Source organism: Rhinatrema bivittatum, chromosome 8, assembly GCF_901001135.1.
Source record: "Rhinatrema bivittatum chromosome 8, aRhiBiv1.1, whole genome shotgun sequence".
Lineage (NCBI taxonomy): Eukaryota > Metazoa > Chordata > Amphibia > Gymnophiona > Rhinatrematidae > Rhinatrema > Rhinatrema bivittatum.
Window position 1 is genome coordinate 2,788,200 of NC_042622.1, and position 21,738 is coordinate 2,809,937.

Here is a 21,738-nt window from a genome sequence, read left to right on the forward strand (position 1 = left end):
AGGTAGGGATGGACGAGGATTCCCTCCTTCCTGAGGGACGCCGCCACTACTACTATGACCTTGGTAAAGGTCTGCGGCACGGTGGCTAACCCGAAGGGTAAAGCTCGGAACTGGAAGTGTTGGTTCAGGACTTTGAAGCATAAATAGCGCTGGTGATCCCGATGGATTGGGATATGCAAGTAGGCTTCAGACAGATCTAGGGATGTGAGAAACTCCCCTGGCTGTACTGAATTTGACAGACCGCAGAGTTTCCATGCGAAAGCTGGGGACCCGTAGGTGTCGGTTGACTGATTTGAGGTCCAGGACGGGCCTGAAATTGCCCTCCTTCTTGGGCACTATGGAATAATGCCCAGAATTTATCTCCCTTGTGGGCACTGGGATTATGGCCTTTAGGGACAGGAGCCTCCGCAAGGTAATTTCTAGTGCCGTCCCTCTTGAGGGGTGAACAAGGAGATTCCACAAACTTGTCCGGCGGGGGCCGAAGAAAGTCCAGGTAATACCCTTCTCGGATGATGGCGAGGACCCACTGGTCTGAGGTAATCTCGACCCACCTGCGGTAGAAGAAGGTTAGCCTGCCCCCTATGGCTGCTACCCCCGGATGGGTCGGCTGATTGTCATTGTGGGGTCCCCTCTTGTTGTGCTTAGTCCGAAAGGACTGGTTCCTGGCCTGCGAACGAGGTGCTTGGTAGAGAGTCCTGTAAGGGTTGAAGCGCTGAGAGTTTCTACCTCTGGATGGTCTAGGAAAGGGGCGCTGGCTCCTCCTTGACCTGTCTTCTGGTAGACGGGGTAATGGAGGGGCGCCCCATTTATTGGCCAGTTTCTCGAGGTCGCTGCCGAACAGGAGGGATCCCTCAAAGGGCATTCTCGTGAGACGTGTCTTGGAGGAGGAGTCGGCCGACCAATTTCGTAGCCAGAGCTGTCTCCTGGCTGCCACTGAGGATGACACTCCCTTGGCTGCCGTATGGACTAGGTCGGAGGCTGCGTCAGTGAGGAACGAAAGAGCTGATTCCATCTCTTCTCCCGGGGTGTTGTTCCTAGCCTGTGATAAACAGGAACGAGTCACCACGGTGCAGCAGGTCGCAATTCGTAGGGACATGGCTGCCACCTCAAAGGCTTGTTTCAGAATGGCGTCCATGCGCCGGTCATGTGTATCCTTGAGGGCCGTCCCCCCTTCCACCGGAATGGTGGTGCGCTTCATAATTGCACTAACTATGGTGTCTACCTGGGGGCACGCCAGCTTCTCCTTGGTTGCCGGGTCTAAGGGGTACATGCCAGCCAAGGCCCGACCCCCTTTGAATGAGGCCTCCGGCACATTCCATTCCAGATCGATTAGCTGCTGTGCTGCTTGTAGGAGGGGAAAATGGTGAGTCGTTTGGCGCAGGCCCTCTAACAGGGGGTTCATTCTAGGTTCCCCTGGGGTGCCCTGGCCCGGGATAGCCAGTTCCGACAGGCATTGAGAGATCAGGCCTGGAAGATCCTCTTTCAGAAAGAAACGCCTCATGGTCCGATATGGTTCAATCCCCATAAGTGAGGGGATTCCGGGTGGAGAGTGGCCGTGCCTAGGCCTTGAGGGTCCAGGGGCCGGGTCATCCGATATGTATGGACCCGTTCGGGGAGCAGACTGCATTGTGACAAAGGCATGAATCCCCTTGAATAATTCCACCCAGGAGAGCGAAGCGGGATCTGGCCTTAGGGGCACCAGGTCCCTCGGGTTCCCTGGCTGCTCACCGCTACCTGCTAGGTCCGGGGTGTTCCCTGAGGAACTGGCAAGTACGCTGGGCTGCGACCGGTCCTGGCCTGGAACTCCCAGGGCCTCTTCACATTGGGCACAGAGAGTCTGCTTCCTTGCTCTGTGTGGCTCTGAGGTTGCATGCTGAGCAGAGGCTTATGCCTGATTCTGGAGGTGCCGGCTCCGCTGACGCATGGGCTCTCTTACGCTCCATCTCGTCTGTTAACTCAGCTGGAGTCTGCGCTTTGTAATATGTGCGAAAGATGTGCGCCTACCAATCTGCGCTTATCCATGTGCGCCTATGAACGTGCGTGTAGCAACAGGCGCCTATCAACATGCGCGTACTGCGCGGTGACGAACCAGGGCAGAAGGCGACGGTGAGCAGGCAGGCAAAATGGCGACCCTCTTGGCGGGTTGCCACGTAGGCAGACTCTGCTAATCCTTGCTTCCTCGGAGACCAACAAGTAAAGATGTACGCCTTACCTTGTCTTCGGCGCTTCCCGGCTGCGACCCGGGCGGTCTCCGGCTGCAGGGGGGGGGAGAGGGTGAGTACCGTCAGCGCTGTGCTCGAGGAAGTGCACCCGCTGCCTCTAGGCCGCGCCCGAACTCGTCTCGCTCGGGGGCCAAGTCCACACCGGGACCGAGGCTGCCTCTATGCCGCGCCCGAGCCCTTCTCACTCGGGGGCTAGGTCCCTGCCACGAGTCGGCCACCGGACCGAGGCTCTTACCTCCGAGGGACCACGGAAATCACCTCGGGAAACTCAACTGGGGGAGGGACCGAATGGTATCACCGCAGGAGTGTGGGGCTCGTCTTCAGGTAGGTTTCTTCTACGAATTTAGTCGTTAGAATTTGGAAAAACGCTCAGCGAGCATGAGGTAGCTCCAAACTGCTTTGGAGACGGAAATTACTGAACTCCTGCACTTCCTGCGGGGGTATATGTACCCGTGCTGACGTCAGATCCGTCTCCAACTGCTAGCACAAGCACACTATACCCACTTGTTTTGAGTCCATCTGCTACACGCTAGGAAATGCAATATTTTACTGAACCCAATATAGAAATTATCTATGAAGAATATGGTACCTACAATAAGGAACAAAGGTAGAGAGATTTTAAAGGCAAAAACAGCATTTAGGATGTATCAAGTATCCCAAAAAGAGGAACACAGGGAAGAATATCTGGTGAAAATGAGGGAGATGAAGAAATCAGAAAAGCAAATTGACAAGCTGAAGAAGGGATTGCCAAAAGTGTAAAGTGAGGTGACAAAACATTTTTCAGATGTATCAGAGAAAGAAGGGGTATAGTGAAAATGAAAGGTGATGAGGAGCAATATGTGGAGAAAGATGAAGAAACTGTGGAAATATTAAATACTTCAGTTTGGTGTTTACTAAAGAAGACCCTAGAGAACAACCGTTGCTGTTTGACAAGACCATGGATCGGAATGGAGTAGATACAACCCCTTTTACAGAAGAGCTAGAAAACCTGAAAGTGGAAAAGGCCTTGGGGCAGGATGAGGTACATCCCAGGATACTGAGGGAGCTTGGTGATATGCTGGCGGGTCCGCTGAAAGACCTGTTAAATAGATCCCTGGAAACTGGAGTGGTACCACATGACTGGAGAACAGTGGTGGCCCCATTTCACAAAAGTGGTAGTAGAGAGGAGGCTGGAAACTACAGGCCGTTTAGCCTTACCTCGGTGGTGGGAAAATTAATGGAGACTGGGCTGAAGGAAAGGATAGTGAGCTACTTACAATCTGGTTGGTTGGTTGATGGACCCGACAGTATGGATTCACCAGGAGAAGGTCCTGCCAAACAAATCAGATTGACTTTTTTGATTGGGTGATGACAGAACTGGATCAAAAAAGAATCCTTTAAGTGATTTACTTTGATTTCAGTAATGCTTTTGATACAATCCTGTATATGAGGCTCATGAATAAAATGAGAAGCTTGGGTGTGGATACCAAGGTGGCGGAGTGAAATGCTAACTGTTTTACTGACAGGAAACAATGTGTAATGGTAAATGGAACCTGCTCTGATAAGAGAATGGTGTTAAATGGAGTGCCTCGATGTGTTTAGGGACCAGTTCTATTCAATATCTTTGTGAGCAACATTGCGGAGGGGTTAGAAGGAAATGTTTGCCTTTTTGTGGATACTAAGATCTGCAAAAGCGTGGACATGCCTGGAATAGAAAGGAAGGAAGGAGAAATTACTACTTACCTGAATTTCCTTTCCTCTAAGGCAGTGGTCCCACCAGCCAGTCAGGTTTCAGGATATCCACAACAAATATGCATGAGAGAAAATGTGCATGTTATGGAGGCAGTGCATGCAAATTTTCTCTCATGCATATTCATTGTGGATATCTTGAGAACCCGACTGGCTGGTGGGTCCCCAGGACAGGGTTGAGGACCACTGCTCTAAGGGAGGCAGGCCATTCCCCACAAGTGGGTTATGCACTACTACCAGCAAATGGACACAGAATAAAAGCTGACATCACAGATATATAGCCCTGCCCAGACATCAGCCAGCAGGTATTCTCTGAAAAAGCCAAACTGATTTGCCTTGAAAATGAACAATCAACCACTCATGCTCCCAACCAATAGGGAACACTGAGCTCAGAAAAAACAAACAGTTAATAAACTGAGGGGCTGATTAAGTCACTTACCAGTCCTCCAATGAATTGAATGAAGAACATTCTGCAGAGTCCACAGCTGAAGGGCAAACCAAAAATCGGCAGCTGAGGGCAGGTTGGGGTTTAGCCTGCCTTCCCTTAGAGGAAAGAAAATTATTAGGTAAATAAATTTCTCCTTCCTCTGCACTCAGGCAGGCCAATCCCCACAAGTGGGATGTACCAAAGCTATTCCCAAACAGAGCGGAAGACTGCCTGTGGTCCAGTCAACACCATGAACGTGGCATCCTTCCGAGCCTGCACATACAAGCAGTAATGCTTGGAAAAGGTGTGTAAGGATAACCACGTCGCCGCTTGGCAAATCTTGACAGGAGACAACCAAATCTCCACCCACAATACCACCTAAGCCCTTATGGAATGCAGTCTAATCTGCTTCGGCAAAGGAATGTCTGAATCTACATAGGCAGCTGTGATGACTTCCTTAATCCAATGGGCTATAGTTGCCCGAGTCACCGGTTCACCTTCTTTACCTCCACCATGGAGGACAAACAACTGATCAGACTTTCAGACAGATTTAGTAGCCTTCAAGTAACGTAGCAAATCACGCTTGATGTTAAAGGTTATACAAAAGACAATGTTCTCATCTCTCTCCCTGTCCAATATGGGCAGGGAAATGGATTGATTCAAATGAAACTCCGAAACAACTTCTGGCAAAAAAGAAGGTACAAGTCTGAAGCTGTACCACTCCTGGAGTCATACACAAAAAAGGCTCATGGCAAGAAAGAGCCTGGAGCTCTAAAACCCAACGTGCAGAACAGATTGCCACTGAAAAACTGTCTTCAAGGTAAGCAGCCATAAGGAAAGGCCCCCACTTAGCAGCCGAAAAGTCAAACCCACCAAGAAATTCAGGACCAGATTAAGGTCCCACAGAGGCACTGGCAGTCGCAAGGGAGGACAAAGATGCTTAACTCCTTTCAAGAACCGGGACACATCAGGATGGGAAGACAATGGCCCACCATTGTTCCCTATAACAAGCAAGGCCTGCCACTTGAACCTTCAAGGTGTTAAGGGCCAAACCTTAATGCAATCCACCTGTAAAAATTCCAAAATCAATGGAACATCCATTTTAAGTGGCTGAGAACCTTGCTCCTTACACCAGATCTCAAAAACTCTCTAAACTCTCACAGTAGGCCAGGAAATTTTCTGTCTCTGGCCTAAGAAAAGTGAAAATCATTGCAGGTGGAAAGCCACACTTCAACAACTTAGCCCCGTCAAAGGCAAAACCCATTCGTGAAGAATGGTTCCCTGCCACAACAGAGCCTTCCAAAGCAGCAGACAGAGGACTGCCTATTAGCAATCTCTGCAGATTGGTATACCACGACTTCTGGGGCCAATCCGGAGCCACTAAAAGTAAGGGGCCGGCTTGACTTGCAATCTTCTGAACAATTCTGCTTATCAGAGGCCAGGTGGGAAGGCATACAGCAATTTGCCACACAGCCACACCTGAACGAGAGCATCGATGCTCGAAGTTCGGCCAAACCTTTCATCCTGGAACTGCACTGGTTATCCATAGTGGATAGAAGCAGATTCAAGAACTTAGTATTGGCATTTTAAGCCATAAATGGTTATAGCTCACCCACTTTGAGGGGAACTTTACAATTGCATGTTGCTAAGAGAACGTTGCGTTCTGCAGGAAGGCAGTATTTGGACCTTCCGTCTGCAAAAAAAAAAAAAAAATTTCATTCATTTATTCATTACTGATTAGGTGCAAGATCACTTTCAAATGTAATCCAGAGTTTATGGAACAGTTTTTTCCTTAGAGATGAGAGAAGTTAAATTTGGCTAAATTTCGGAAGAAACTGAAGACTGTGTCGGTAAATAAACATCTGTTTATATTTGATAAAAATCTAAGTTTGGCAGGAGGTGGTTCTTGACCTGTATAAGTAAGGGGGGGGGGGGGTAAGTTTATGCAGGGAATGTATTTTAATTTTAATTGTTTTATATTGTTTTAATATTTTATGCTTTGAATTTTTGCAAATCGCTTTGGGTGATATTTTATCTGGAAAGTGATTAATAAGCGCCAATAAATAAATAAATGCCCACCTCTTTCAAATCCCGCCTGGCACTTTCATGTTGCTGGAATTAACCAGCAAGTCTAGGTACAGGTGGCCCCAACACTCCACTACGAGCTGAAAGGCTTCATCTGCTAACTCCACTTTCCTGGGTCCAGACTCTTCCTGCTGAGGAAGTCAGCCCGTACATTGTCCTTTCCAGCAAAGTGGGAGGTGGATATGTCTATCAGATGTTGTACTGCCCACATTATGAGCGCAACTACCTCAGACACCTGTTGACTTCTGGTTCTGTCCAGATGATTGATGTAGGCCACTGTTGTCACACTGACATTTTCCAGACTGCATAAACCTATAGACTAACCACAAGCATGCCAGCCATACCACCCATGCTTCCATTCAGTTGATGCTGTACTGCATTCCTCGGCATTCCAGTGACCTTGCACCATCAACTCCTGACACTGAGTCCCCAAGTCCAGGAGGCTCTCATCTGTCATAAGCACAAAACAATCCGGCATCTCCAAGGAAACAACCATTCTGAAACTATCCGCCTGCAACCACCATTAAAATTGGATGCTCACCTCCAATGGTAAGAGAAGCTTCACCACATAGTCCTATGACTGTGGACTCCAGCGGGAAAACAACATGCATTGAAGAGGTCGTATATGCACCCTCACCCAGGGAACCACCTCCAACGTGGCTGCCATCAACCTTGGGACCTGAAGACAAGACCACACTGTCAGATGAACAGTCCCTTCTGAATTCGATTCTCTGGCACACTCTGTCCTGCTTTGTATCGAAGCAAATGCGAAGTTACTGGCTGTAAACTACTCTTGGCCAAGTTCACCACCCAGGCTAGGGCCTGCAATATGACCACCACCTTGCGAGAGGCTGGTTTTCTTCCACGCTCTTGGCACGAATCAACCAGTCATCCAGGTATGGGTGGAACTAGGATGTCGAACTTGCAGAAGGTTGCAGCTATTACCACCATGACCTTGAAGGTGGTCCTGGGCGCAGTAGTCAGCCCAAAAGGCAAGGCCTGAAACTGGAATGAGGTCCCAGAATGGCAAACCTCATTAACCGTTAATGTGCCTGGCAAATGGGAATATGCAGATATGGCTCAGTCAGATCTAGAGATATGAGGTATTCTCTAGATTGTATTGCCATTATTACAGAGCATACAGGCTCCATTCGGAAATGAGTGACCCGCAAATGACTATAGATTCCTTTGAGATCCAGGATGGATCGAAAGAACCCTCTTTCTTGGGTATGACAAAATAGATGGAATAGTGGCCCATATTTTGTTGTGATTCGGGAATAGGAATTATGGCCTTCAGGTCCAAAAGCCTTCTCAATGTAGCTTTCACTGCTACCCTCTTCTGAGGAGAGTTGAACGGAGAAATGAGAAGAAATTCTAGATCACAGCCATCCCGAATCGGACCAATGGGTCCTAGAAGTGATGTGATCTGGACCCACCTCTGATAAAAGTGAAACAGACAGCCACCTATCTCCTGCACCAGCAGGTGAGTTCGCAAATCTTCATTGAGAAGATAGAAAGGCTCCGCTCCCGGAGCCTGCAACCTTCTGAGGCAAAAAGACTGAGACCTACTGAAGAGATGGGGGTCTCAGAGGAAGCTCCCCGAAAAGGACAAAATTGTCTGAAATCTCAACCAGCCACTTGCCTGAAAAGGCCATATAGCCGGTTTCTTATCCTCTGGCAAATGAGACCCCTAGGCTTCCACCCATTTATTTGCCAACTTCTCCAACTCACTGCCAAACAAAAAAGAACTCTTGAAGGGCAGCTTGGTGAGATTAGACTTAGAAAATGTCTGCAGACAAATTGCGCAGCTGATGTCAAGCTGCTCTTATGCCTTTTTAAGTGTTAGGCGATTAATAAATTTTAATAAATGGAATGAAATGATGAAACCCCTCTGCCAGAAGTAAGAACAAGGTCACAGCACGCATTAACTAAGAAGGCCGCCCCTCAGTTCCATTACTGTTCTGCCATTCAAAACCGTTCCATCAGATTCCTAAAAGCCGCACAGTGGCTTCAGCCACCAGGGAGCAACAAGCAGCAATTTGCAAATTCATCACCATGGCTTCAAAGGCTTGCTTAAGGATAGCTTCAATTCTTGTATCCTTTAGAGCTGCCCCCCTCTTTCAATTGCTTTGGTGGTTTGCTTAGTGACAGAAAACACCAACACATCCATCTTTGAGAAACCCAACTGCTCTTTTGCCTGCAGTTCCAAGGCACATCCTTTAAAACTCACCACTGATGCACTCTATTATAGAAACATAGAAATGACGGCAGAAGAAGACCAAACGGCCCATCCAGTCTGCCCAGCAAGCCTCACACATTTTTTCTCTCATACTTATCTGTTTCTCTTAGCTCTTGGTTCTATTTCCCTTCCACCCCCACCATTAATGTAGAAGATCACTCACTCCTGAATTGCATCCAGGAGCGAAAAGAAACATGAAGCTTTGTGTAGGGTGAACAATATGGGATCCTTCATCTGCACACCCAAAGAATCATTCCCAGCAATGCCAAGGGTCTTCAGAGGGAGTAATCAGACCCGGCAACTTATCTCTGTGAAAGGAAAAAAAAAAAAAAAAAAAGACGGAGACAAGTTCTATGTGGCTCTAAATCCGGGGAAATTTCCCCTTCCTCAAGCAGGGAGCAACCCAAATCATCATCAGTATCATCTTAAGCCACATCCAATTCAACATAGTCAGGCATTTTTGTGCCACAGCATTTGCACACAGTGGTGGTCAGAGGAGGGCCCGCGCATGCAGCCCTGATTTAGGAGGTATTGCAGTCTCTGCAGGAGAACCCTGCAGAAAGGTCTGTAGTCTCTAGAAAAACTCCACCCAGGAAAAGTAGGACTTATATCAGGCTCCACAGGTCCAAACCTAGTGACCTGTCAGCAAGACTCTCCTGAGGACATCTCTACCAGTACATAAACTGAAGGGAGACACTTGTGTCGCCTCCAGCCCACTCCCCTCAGATCAAGGGGATGGACCAGTGTCAGCAAAATCAGTAGGGGGCAAATCACCTCTAACATCCAGGCGCACTGACACAGGCTCTCAAAGAGCTCTGGCTGAATAGCCCTTATATGTCATACAGCGCAAACAGCTAAGTGCTTAGACTTCCTTGATGCCTACGCCATGGAGCTATCTGGTTGATACGTGCCACAGTAAAATATGTGTTCAAGACACATCAGCAGTCACCTACACAGCCAGGTATGCAATTTAGATACACACAATATGCGCTCAACTATGTGTCTAATTGCACGCATGACAGGCCGCACAAGTACACACACAAAAGGAGGTGCGAATCTAGGTGATGCTCGTGCTGTAACACAAAAAGGCATGAAAGAACTGCTGAGGCCTACCATGCAAACTGAGAAAGAAGCCTGGAAGTGGGGCTGAGCCCAAAAGAGCTGCTCAATCCACCAAGCCTTAGCTGCTTCCACACCTCACTAACTCCTCAGAGATGCGAGTGGTGGATGCCAAAAACAAAACACAGAACAAGGACCCAGTAAGAAGGAAGGATAGCCTCACAAGAACTTATAACTTTTTTTTTTTTTTTTAGCTTGTACTCAGCCCTCCCTGGCTGAAAACAAAAATGGGGCTCCGGCTATAGGTGTGTGTGGTGGGGGTGGGGGAATGCTCTCAACCAAGGGAGTGATTCAAAGGTCTCACCCTCAGGGAGCAAGAGGTGCTTTCCAGTCTTTTTTTTTTTTTTTAAACAGGCAATCAATCTCCAGTAGGGAAAGCGGAGTTCCTTACCTGCACCAGGTGTTCAAGGACAGCAGGATGTTAATCCTCTCACATGGGTAACATCAGATGGAACCCCAATGTGGAAAACGTATGTCAAAGTTTCTAGAACTTTGACTAGGCACACTGGGTATGCCCAGCATGCTCTATATCAGTGCTTCTCAACCCTTTTCCCATCGTGACACACCTGACAGACCACGCTCATTACAATTCACGGCGGAAATAAAAAATAAAGGTCCGGTAATTATTTTTATTGTTTAAAATGACAAGGAAAAGATACATATTCTGTCTGAAGAGAAACTGCATAAATAGTAAACAGCCCACACCAAAACAGCACCAATTTCCAGCACTTAAACAGTAACCACCTTACCTAAGAAAAGGCAACACTGAAAATATTACACCAGGCCTTAAGCACCAATACATCTCCTATTTATTTATTTTATTTATTTAAAAGAATTTATATACCACTTTATAAAATTTGTTTTTGTCAAAGTGGTTTACATTGGAAAGAGTAATAAAATAAAAAAGAATAAAATAAAATTATAGAAAAAGGTAATAAATAAATAAAATTAAAAGTACATAAAATTAATTAATAGCTGGAACAAATTCTAGCTAGAAATAAACAAATATTTACTAAAGTAAATAAAAGTAAAACTGTTGCCGTGGAACTTGCTATTAATATGGAAGGGAGGGGGGAAGGAGAGGAAAGGTAGAAAAGTGACAAAGTAAGACGGAAAAATAGGGAACAAATGGGGAAAAAAGGGGGGGATATGAAATGAAAAGGAATGATAGTGGCTGTAAATGAGATGGTGGAGAAGACTTTATGTTTGTTCTGGAGTAAGTGTTTTAAATGCTAATTGAAAAAGATGGGTTTTAAGTGATTTTTTGAAATGGGAAGAATTTGAAATTAAACGAAGAGGATTGGGAAGGGAATTCCATAAAATGGGTCCAGCTACTGAAAAAGCTCGTTTTCGGGTGACTTCTAGCCTTGCTAGTTTAGGAGAGGGGATATCTAGGAGATTTTGGGTAAGGGAACGTAAATGACGGGTAGGTTTGTAGATCCGCAGTGATGAGCAAAGCCAGATGGAGGTTGGGTTGTGGATCAAGCCATGAATAACAGACAAAATTTTAAATTGTATCCTAAATTTTACTGGGAGCCAATGTAGTGATTGAAGGATTGGGGTGATATGGCTGTGTAGAGGGGTCCTGGTTAATATTCGGGCGGCACTATTTTGAATCAGTTGAAGGGAATGTAGAGAGGAATCAGGTAGTCCTAAATAGAGTGCATTGCAATAGTCTAATCCGGAAAATACTAGTGATTGAAGAATGGTTCTATAATCACGGTAGAAGAGTAATGGTCTAAGATGTTTTAAAAGTCGTAGTTTATAGAAGGATTTTTTGGTAAGTGAAGAGATTTGTTGTCCTATTAGGAAAACGGACCAAGTCAGGCTGCTATAGAGCCCTACACAGAAACTACACGCCAGCAGAGAACCTCACCTGAATCACATGTGCTGACCCTCACCTAACAAGGAATAAAGAGACCAAAACGCATAACTAGAAGCATGCAGACAAAACTGAACTGGAAACTGCAACAAGCCAGAGTCTCTGTATGCAGTGCAACAAAGGAAAAAGAGAAACATCACCCATCCTTATAAAACAAATCAAGAAATATAAAATCAGTAGCAGTAAAACCAAACTAACAAAAAGAACAGATTATTTCAAAACAACTGATGAATGGAATATCCAATAATTAAACTCATAAAAAAATTTCTAGATACCAATAAAATATTTCAAAATAGCAGACACAAAGACCCAGTAATGAAAAATGTTACAAAAAATGTTTTGCTCTGTATTTAAAAAAAAAACCAAAAAACAAAAGAGTAGCCAGAAGCTAGAAATAAGCTAGGAGCAGTGTATACCTAAGTAAAAAAGTTGAATAGTTCAGCTCAGTTACTCACCTTGGAAAGGTGTTGAGGTAGTGTGACTTGGTTTGAATAGGGACAAACATTTGTTAATCAAGGGAGCAGTGAGTCACTCAGGCTGACTAACTGAAGTTAGACTGTTTGTATTTCCCTACCCTCCCATCTCTACCTCATCCTCTAATTTATAGGCAGGTGCAACTTTCATTAAAAAAAAACCCAACAACAAACTGAGAATTCGATCAGACCCCTGTAGGCCACTACCAGACATATAGTGAATTCACTAATACATTTAAAGGACGTTAGACATTCCTACTCCCATAGCAACCTAAAACTTAACTAGGAACTGATCAAAATTGAGATGAAGGCAGCAGTCCAGCAGCAAGAGGGGGGCCTCCCAGTCTTTTGCATCAAGTGTCACATGTATGATTTTTTACCTACCGGTGAGAAGTTGTACATGTGCATGCGATGCAAAGAGCTCCTGGCTCTCAGAGAACGAGTCCGATCTCTGGAGGCTAGAGTGGCAGACCTGGAGGAGCTGAGGCAGACCGAGGTATATAGATGAGACCTTCAGGGACATAGTAGCCAAGTCTCAACTTCAGACTGGCAGCCCTGGCGCTGCCTTGGAGGAAGGTGGTCTCATGATGGGAGAGCACCAACCAGGTGCAGCAGGAAAGGATCCTGTAGCAAGGACCTGCTCTCCAGGTGATGCATTGTCCTTTCGCACTGAGGATATCTCCCCAAGGCCTACTGCCCAGGAGTGAAGGGTTAGGTCGGCTGTCATAGTTGGTGATTCGATTATTAGGAATGTAGATAGCTGGGTGGCTGGTAGGCGTGAGGATCGCCTGGTAACATGCCTACCTGGTGCGAAGGTGGCGGACCTCACGCGTCACCTAGATAGGATTTTGGACAGTGCAGGGGAGGAGCCGGCTGTCGTGGTACACGTGGGCACCAACGACATAGGAAAATGTAGGAGGAAGGTTCTGGAAGCCAAATTTAGGCTCTTAGGTAGAAAGCTTAAATCCAGAACCTCCAGGGTAGCATTCTCTGAAATGCTCCCTGTTCCACGCGCAGGTCACTAGAGGCAGGCAGAGCTCCGGAGTCTCAATGCGTGGATGAGACGATGGTGCAAGGAAGAGGGATTCAGTTTTGTTAGGAACTGGGAAACCTTTTGGGGAAGGGGGGAGTCTCTTCTGAAGGGATGGGCTCCACCTTAACCAGGGTGGAACCAGACTGCTGGCACTAACCTTTAAAAAGGAGATAGAGCAGCTTATAAACTAGAACAAAGGGGAAAGCCGACAGTCGCTCAGCAGCGCATGGTTCGGAGAGAGGTATCTTTAAAGGATACTAATGATGCATTAGAATTAGGGCATCCCGACAGTGAGGTTCCAATAATAAGAAAAGTAGTCCAAGTGCCTGTAACTAAAAACTAACCTGAGCTAAAAAATTCTAACTTATCCCTATCAATTAAAAAGCAGAATGAAAATATAAACAAAAAACAAACTTTGAAATGTTTGTATGCTAATGCCAGTTGTCTAAGAAGATGGGAGAATTAGAATGTATAGCAGTGAATGATGACATAGACTTAATTGGCATCTCAGAGACATGGTGGAAGGAGGACAACCAATGGGACAGTGCTATACCGGGGTACAAATTATATCGCAATGACAGATAGGAGCACCTAGGAGGCGGTGTGGCGCTTTATGTCTGGGATGGCATAGAGTCCAACAGGATAAACATCCTGCATGAGACTAAATGCACAATTGAATCTTTATGGGTAGAAATCCCTTGTGTGTCGGGGAAGACTATAGTGATAGGAGTATACTACTGTCCACCTGGTGAGACGGACAGTGAAATGCTAAGAAAAATTAGGGAAGCTAACCAAATTGGTAGTGCGGTAATAATGGGAGACTTCAATTACCCTAATATAGACTGGGTAAATGTATCATCGGGACACACTACAGAGATAAAGTTCCTGGATGGAATAAATGATAGCTTTATGGAGCAATTGGTTCAGGAACCGAGAGAGGGAGCTATTTTAGATCTAATTCTCAGTGGAGCACAGGATTTGGTGAGAGAGGTAACAGTGGTGGGGCCGCTTGGCAATAGTGATCATAATATGATCAAATTTGAATTAATGACTGGAAGGGGGACAGTAAGCAAATCCACGGCTCTCGTGCTAAACTTTCAAAAGGGAAACTTTGATAAAATGAGAAAAATACTTAGAAAAAAAACTGAAAGGAGCAGCTACAAAAGTAAAAAGTGTGCAAGAGGCGTGGTCATTGTTAAAAAATACCATCCTAGAAGCACAATCGAAATGTATTCCACACATTAAGAAAGGTGGAAAGCAGGCAAAACGATTACCGGCATGGTTAAAAGGGGAGGAGAAAGAAGCTATTTTAGCCAAAAGATCTTCATTCAAAAATTGGAAGAAGGATCCAAAAGAGTAAAATAGGAAAATGCATAAATGTTGGCAAGTTAAATGTAAGACATTGATAAGACAAGCTAAGAGAATTTGAAAAGAAGTTGGCCATAGAGGCAAAAACTCACAGTAATAACTTTTTTAAATATATCCGAAGCAGAAAGCCTGTGAGGCAGTCAGTTGGACCGTTAAATGATCAAGGGGTTAAAGGGGCACTTAGAGAAGATAAGGCCATCGCGGAAAGATTAAATGATTTCTTTCTGAAGAGGATGTTGGGGAGGTACCCGTACTGGAGAAGGTTTTCAAGGGTAATGATTCAGATGGACTGAACCAAATCATGGTGAACCTAGAAGATGTGGTAGACCTGATTGATAAACTGAAGAGTAGTAAATCACCTGGACCGGATGGCATACACCCCAGAGTTCTGAAGGAACTAAATGAAATTTCAGACCTATTAGTAAAAATTTGTAACCTATCATTAAAATCATCCATTGTACCTGAAGACTGGAGGATAGCAAATGTAACCCCAATATTTAAAAAGGGCTCCAGGGGCGATCCGGGAAACTACAGACCGGTTAGCCTGACTTCAGTGCCAGGAAAAATAGTGGAAAATGTTCTAAACACCAAAATCACAGAACATATAGAAAGACATGGTTTATTGGAACAAAGTCAGCATGGCTTTACCCAGGGCAAGTCTTGCCTCACAAATCTACTTCACTTTTTTGAAGGAGTTAATAAACATGTGGATAAAGGTAAACCAGTAGATGTAGTGTACTTGGATTCTCAGAAGGCATTTGACAAAGTTCCTCATGAGAGGCTTCTAGGAAAAGTAAAAAGTCATGGGATAGGTGGCGATGTCCTTTCGTGGATTACAAACTGGTTAAAAAGACAGGAAACAGAGAGTAGGATTAAATGGACAATTTTCTCAGTGGAAGGGAGTGGGCAGTGGAGTGTCTCAGAGATCTGTACTGGGACCCTTACTTTTCAATATATTTATAAATGATCTGGAAATACGAGTGATGTAATCAAATTTGCAGATGATACAAAATTGTTCAGAGTAGTTAAATCACAAGCAGATTGTGATACATTGCAGGAAGACCTTGTGAGGCTGGAAAATTGGGCATCCAAATGGCAGATGAAATTTAATGTGGACAAGTGCACTGAAATTAAGTGCAAGGTGATGCATATAGGGAAAAATAACCCATGCTATAGTTACACAATGTTATTTTCCATATTAGGTGCTACTACCCAAGAAAGAGATAGCAAATGTTGCTTACCTGATGTAACAGGTGTTCTCACAGGACAGCAGGATGTTAGTCCTCACAAATGGGTGACATCATCAGGATGGAGCCCAATCACGGAAAACTTGTCAAAATTTCCAGAACTTTGACTGGCCCCTACTGGGCATGCCCAGCATGGCACCAACCCTTCAGCCAGCAGGGGTCCCCCTTCAGTCTTGTTTCAAAGCTACAGGCAGTGCCGAAAAATAAAAATAAAAAACGAACCCAACACCACGGGGCGGCAGGCGGGTTTCGTGAGGACTAACATCCTGCTGTCCTGTGAGAACACCTGTTACATCAGGTAAGCAACATTTGCTTTCTCACAGGACAAGCAGGATGGTAGTCCTCACAAATGGGTGAGTACCGAGCTGAGGATGTCTGAACGTGCACCAAATGTACCCAATGGCGTGCAAAAGGCACAAGAACTGGGGTGGAATTTGGTGGAGGACATCCGCACCCCACCGGGTAGGCGGAAGGGTGTTGGTACGTCAGGTTGGAAAAAGATTACACAGGATAGATTGGCCGAAGATGGAATCCTGTCTTCCGGCTTTGTCCAAGCAGTAGTGGGCTGCAAAGGTATGGAGAGAACTCCAGGTTGCAGCCCTGCAGATGTCAGGAAGCGGCACCGATCGAAGGTGTGCTACTGAAGTTGCCATGGCCCTCACAGACTGTGCTTTGACACGGTCTTGAAAAGGAAGGCCTGCTTGCTGATAGCAAAAAGAGATGCAGTCCGCCAACCAGGAGGAAAGAGCCTGCTTACCCACAGGTTGCCCTAACTTGTTGGGATGGAAAGAGACGAATAATTGAGTGCTCTTCCTGTGGGCAACTGTACGGTCTAGATAGAAAGCTAGAGCTCGTTTACAGTCGAGGGTATGCAGAGTCTGTTCCCCGGAGTTGGAGTGGGGCCTGGGAAAGAAAATAGGTAGTATGATGGATTGATTAATATGAAACTCCGAAACTACCTTAGGTAAAAATTTAGGGTGAGTGCGGCGTACCGCCCGGTCCTGCAGGAGTTTAGTGTAAGGCGGATAGGTAACTAGGGCCTGTAACTCACTAACTCTGCGAGCAGAAGTGATAGCTAGAAGGAATAACACTTTCCATGTGAGATATTTAAGGTCACAGGAGTGAAGAGGTTCGAAAGGTGGTTTCATGAGCCGACCAAGAACCAGATTAAGGTCCCAAGATGGGGCTGGAGGACATAAAGGTGGCTTGATATGGAGCAAGCCTTTAAGAAAACGTGTTACAAGGGGCTGTACCGAAATAGGGACATCCCCGATTCCTTTATGGAAGGCGGCCACCGCACTGACATGCATTCTAATGGAAGAGGTCTTTAGGCCTGATTCCGATAAATGCCAAAGATAGTCCAAGAATTTAGGAATTGGACAGAAAAGGGATCAAGGGACTGCGAAGTGCACCATGGTGTGTACCTTTTCCATTTATAGGAATAGGATTTTCTTGTGGAAGGCTTTCGTGAAGCGATCAGGACACGAGAAACTGAATTTGAAAGGTTATGTGGTTGAAGGATTAATCTTTCAACATCCATGCCGTCAGGGACCAGGCTTGGAGGTTGGGATGGAGGAGGCATCCGTCATTTTGCGTGATCAGATGCGGATCCATTCCCAAAGGAATGTACCTGCGGATGGAGAGATCCTGGAGAATGGGAAACCACACTTGGCGTGGCCAGTGCGGTGCTATCGGGATCATGGTTCCCCTGTCCTGACGTAGCTTCACGAGAGTCTTCGACAGAAGAGGAAGTGGAGGGAATGCATAAAGCAGGCCGCTTGTCCACGAGAGGGAGAATGCATCTCTGGGCCGAGAGTGCTGACTCCAAATGAGGGAGCAGTAATTGTCCATTTTGTGGTTCTGAGGGGATGGCAAAGAGGTCTATGTGGGGATAACCCCATTGCAGGAAAAGAGAGGTCGCTACCAGTGGGTTGAGCGACCACTCGTGTGGTTGGAAGACACGGCTCAGCTGGTCTGCCAAGACATTGTCCACCCCCGGCAAGTAGGTGGCCCTGAGGTACATCGAACGGGAGAGGGCTTCTGCCCAAATCTGTACAGCTTCCTGACAGAGAAGGAAGGAGCCTGTGCCTCCCTGGTTGTCTGAATCAAGATTATGTGATTTGAGAGGTAATCTTGAAAAGCCCTGAGAGCGTATCGGATTGCTCGAAGCTCCAGGAAATTTATCTGGTGTTTGGCTTCCTCTGGAGACCAGGATCCTTGAGTTTATAGACTGTGTACATGGGCTCCCCAGCCGACGTTGGAGGCATCGGTGGTGAGAATTATTTGAGGATCTGGTGGGTGAAAAGGCAAGCCTTGTAGGAGGTTGGATTGATTTGTCCACCAAGCTAGGGACAGACGGAGTGCGTCGGTGATGCGGACAATGGTCGACAGAGGCTGAGTAGCTTGAATCCATTGTGATTTCAGAGTCCATTGCATGACTCTCATGGCCAGACGGGCCATTGGAGTCACAAACTGAAGACGCCATGTGTCCCAGCAGAATTAGGAATTGATGAGCTGTTGCTGTGCATTGAGAATGCAACTGGCAAGCTATGGATACAAGGGTTTGGACTCGTTGATGAGGAAGGAAGGCTTTTGCCTGTAAAGTGTCCAAGTCTGCCCCAATGAAGGATAAGGTTTGAGATGGGAGTAAGTAGGATTTCTCGTAATTGACAAGAAACCCTAGAGATTAGAGTTTGAATGGTCAGGGAGGACCGAGCGATTTGCTGGGTTGGGGTCCTGATTAACCAATCGTCCAAGTAGGGGTAGACGTGGACACCTTCCTTCCTGAGAAACGCTGCAACCACCACGAGGCATTTGGTGAAAACTCGTGGTGCGGATGCTAGGCCAAATGGGAGCACTCGATATTGATAGTGGTTTTGGCCTACTAGAAACCGGAGGTATTTGCGATGACCCTGGGCTATCGCAATGTGGGTATAAGCGTCTTTTAGGTCTAGAGAGCAGAGCCAGTCCTCTCTTTGCAGCAGAGGGAGAAGCGAGCCCAGGGTTACCATCTTGAATTTCTCTCTGTGAAGGTACTTGTTGAGAGCCCGTAGGTCCAGGATCGGACGAAGTCCTCCTGACTTTTTCGGGATTAGAAAGTACCTGGAATAGAACCCCAGTTCTTGTTGTAAGAGAGGAACGGGTTCTATAGCGATTGACTGGAGGAGAAGGGAAACTTCCTGCTCTAGAAGAACAGAGTGGTCGGTAAGTCTCCAGGCTTGCAGAGGAGGAGAGTCTGAAGGAAGAGTTAGGAAGTTTAGGTGGTAACCCTGTGCAATTATCGCCAGCAGCCATTGATCTGTGGTGATGAGATGCCAGTTTTCTGTAAAGTGGCTTAATCTACCTCCTACTGGTATGCTTGGTAGAGGGATTAGGCATCTGCTCTCTAGGTGGTAGTCAAAACCCCGACGCAGGTCCTGGCTGTGGAGCTGCTGCGGGCTTTTGTTTGAGGTTGGCGAGGCTGAGGTTTGTGATAAGGCCTCGTTGACCTGGATTTAGTTGGTGGGGGTTAGTACTTCCGTGGACGGAAGAAGGACTTTTTAGTGTCCTTCTTAAATGGTTGTTAAGAAGGGAAGTCAGAAGGAATCGATGAGAGCTGTTTAAGGGTCTCATGATGATCCTTTAATTCAGCAACTATTTGTTGAATCTGCTCACCAAACAAATTATCCCCTAAACAGGGCAGGTCAGAGAGCCTGTCCTGAACTTCTGGGCGAAGATCAGAAGACTTAAGCCAAGCCCAGCGTCTTGCTGAGATAGCCGTGGCAGACACCCTAGTAGAAGCATCGAAGATGTCATAAGCTGTTCTTATCTCATGCTTCCCAGCTTCAAACCCCTTAGTTACCAGGGCTTGAAGTTGTTGTTGGAATTGTTCTGGTAGGGTATCTGAAAATTCCTGTATCTGCTTGAAAATGACCCTATTGTATTGGGTCATATACAGCTGATAAGAAGCTATCCTGGAAATGAGCGTGGCCCCTTGGCATACTCTTCTGCCTATACTATCTAGGAACTTGTTTTCCTTAGTAGGAGGTATAGAGGAGTATGGCTTCATCCTTTTAGCTTTCTTTTGAGCTGATTCTACCACTACAGAGTGGTGGTCTAGCTGAGGTTTTTGAAAGCCAGGTGCTGACTGTACAAGGTAAGTAGAGTCAGCTTTTTTGTTTACTGGAGCAACAGATCCAGGAGTTTCCCAATTCTTCTTTAGAACGTCCAGAAAAACCTGATGAATTGGAATGGAAGTGATGACTTTAGGGGCATCCAGAAATTGGAGTAGCTCCATCATCTGGTGCCTGTCATCTTACTCCGACAGAAGCTGAAAGGGGACCAATTCCGACATTTCCTTCACAAAATTGATGAACGAGAGGTCCTCTGTGGAAGAACGTTTTCTGCTTTCAGCAGGAGAGGGTGGTGAAGGTAAATCATCGGTGTCTGTGGAGGTATCATAATAATCAGGTAGCTGACCTGTAGAACCACGAGGGGGTTGGATACCCGAAGGTCCCGGTTGAGGCTCCGAGAAACTCGAAGGAATCACCGGGGGCATCGAGAATACCTTCGGAGGCATCGGTGCCGGCATTGAAGGAGCTGATATGCGTATTGCCCACGAGGAATATATCGGTGGCGAGGGACAACACGGCATCGGTGGAACAACTCCCGAAGGAGGAATTCGATACGGTGTTTCTCCACCTGATGAGATTGCCATCGGGGAGCGCACCGGTGCTGTCGGTGACCCAGGTATCACCGGTGGAAGGGCGGTCCATGAGCGCTTCCATCCGGGCAAGCAGCGGTGCTAGCGCTGCTGGAATCGGGTCGGTGACCGGTTCCACTCTCGGTGCCGGAATCGGTGCCGAAGGAATCTGGAACCGTTGCATCGCCTTGTCGATGGCCTCCTGGACCAGCCGGTCCAGTTCTTCCCGGAGACCCGGGGTAACAAGACCCGGCTCCGCGGAAGAGGGAGGCTGAGCCGGAGGGACCACCATCACCGGTGGAATCGCGGCTCCCAAACCCCGATTGGGTGAGGGTTGCCTCGGTGTCTCAGAGACAGAAGTGGACAATGCCGCTTCTGATCGAGACTTCTTCGGTGGAGGCTCGGACGGTACCGAGGTCGATGACTTCGATTCCTCGACGGTCCGAGATTTGCGATGTCGATGCTTCTCCCTCCGATCCCCTCTGTCATTGGGGGAAGGGACGGGAGTCGATGGCCGTGGAGACGTCGATGGCAAGTGGTCACCGGGAGGTTGTCGACGATGGTGTGACTTCGACGGTGCCGGTTCCGAGGACGTCGATGCGATGGACGGCGGAGTGTGAGCATGGAAGAGGAGTCCCATATCTTCTCCATTCTGGTTTTGCGACCTTTTGGTGTCATAAGGGCACATTTGGTGCAAGTCAGGACATCATGCTCACTGCCTAAACACATTACACAGACTCTATGAGGGTCTGTGATGGACATGGTGCGCGAACAGTCTGGGCACCGACGGAACCCCGATGCCATAGCCATTGACCAAAAATTTAGCCGCGGGACGGTCGACGGCCAGCAGGCCGCGAGGGCCAAAGTCGACGGTAATCGACAGAAAAAACGGCAAAAACTTACCGGGCACCGCGGGCTAAACTTAGATAGAGGAGGGACCCCTGTGGGTCCGGTGGAGGATCCAGGTCCAACTCGAGGAGGATCTGAGGAATAAGGTCGTTCAGCTCGTCTCTCTGAAATATGCGTAGCGCACGTGGGTCATCCCCCTCCGGCGGGCCGTCCGGCTGTCCCGAGTCCGGGTCATCGCCCCCCAGGTCTGGAATCACATCCCCCGCCCCAGGAGCCAAGCGAACTCGGGCGGGGCCTGGTGGGGCCCCCACACCCGAACCCACGGGGTCAGGGGGGCCTGCGGCGTAACCGGGAGCCGAGGAACCTTGGCAGGGAGAGGACCCTC

At 47.2% G+C, this 21,738-nt stretch overlaps 1 protein-coding gene across 2 annotated transcripts in view; it reads right to left on the minus strand.

The window, feature by feature from the left end:
• TPX2 (TPX2 microtubule nucleation factor) overlaps positions 1 to 21,738 on the minus strand; it is a 246,042-nt gene that overhangs the window by 98,080 nt on the left and 126,224 nt on the right. The window lies entirely within an intron of this gene.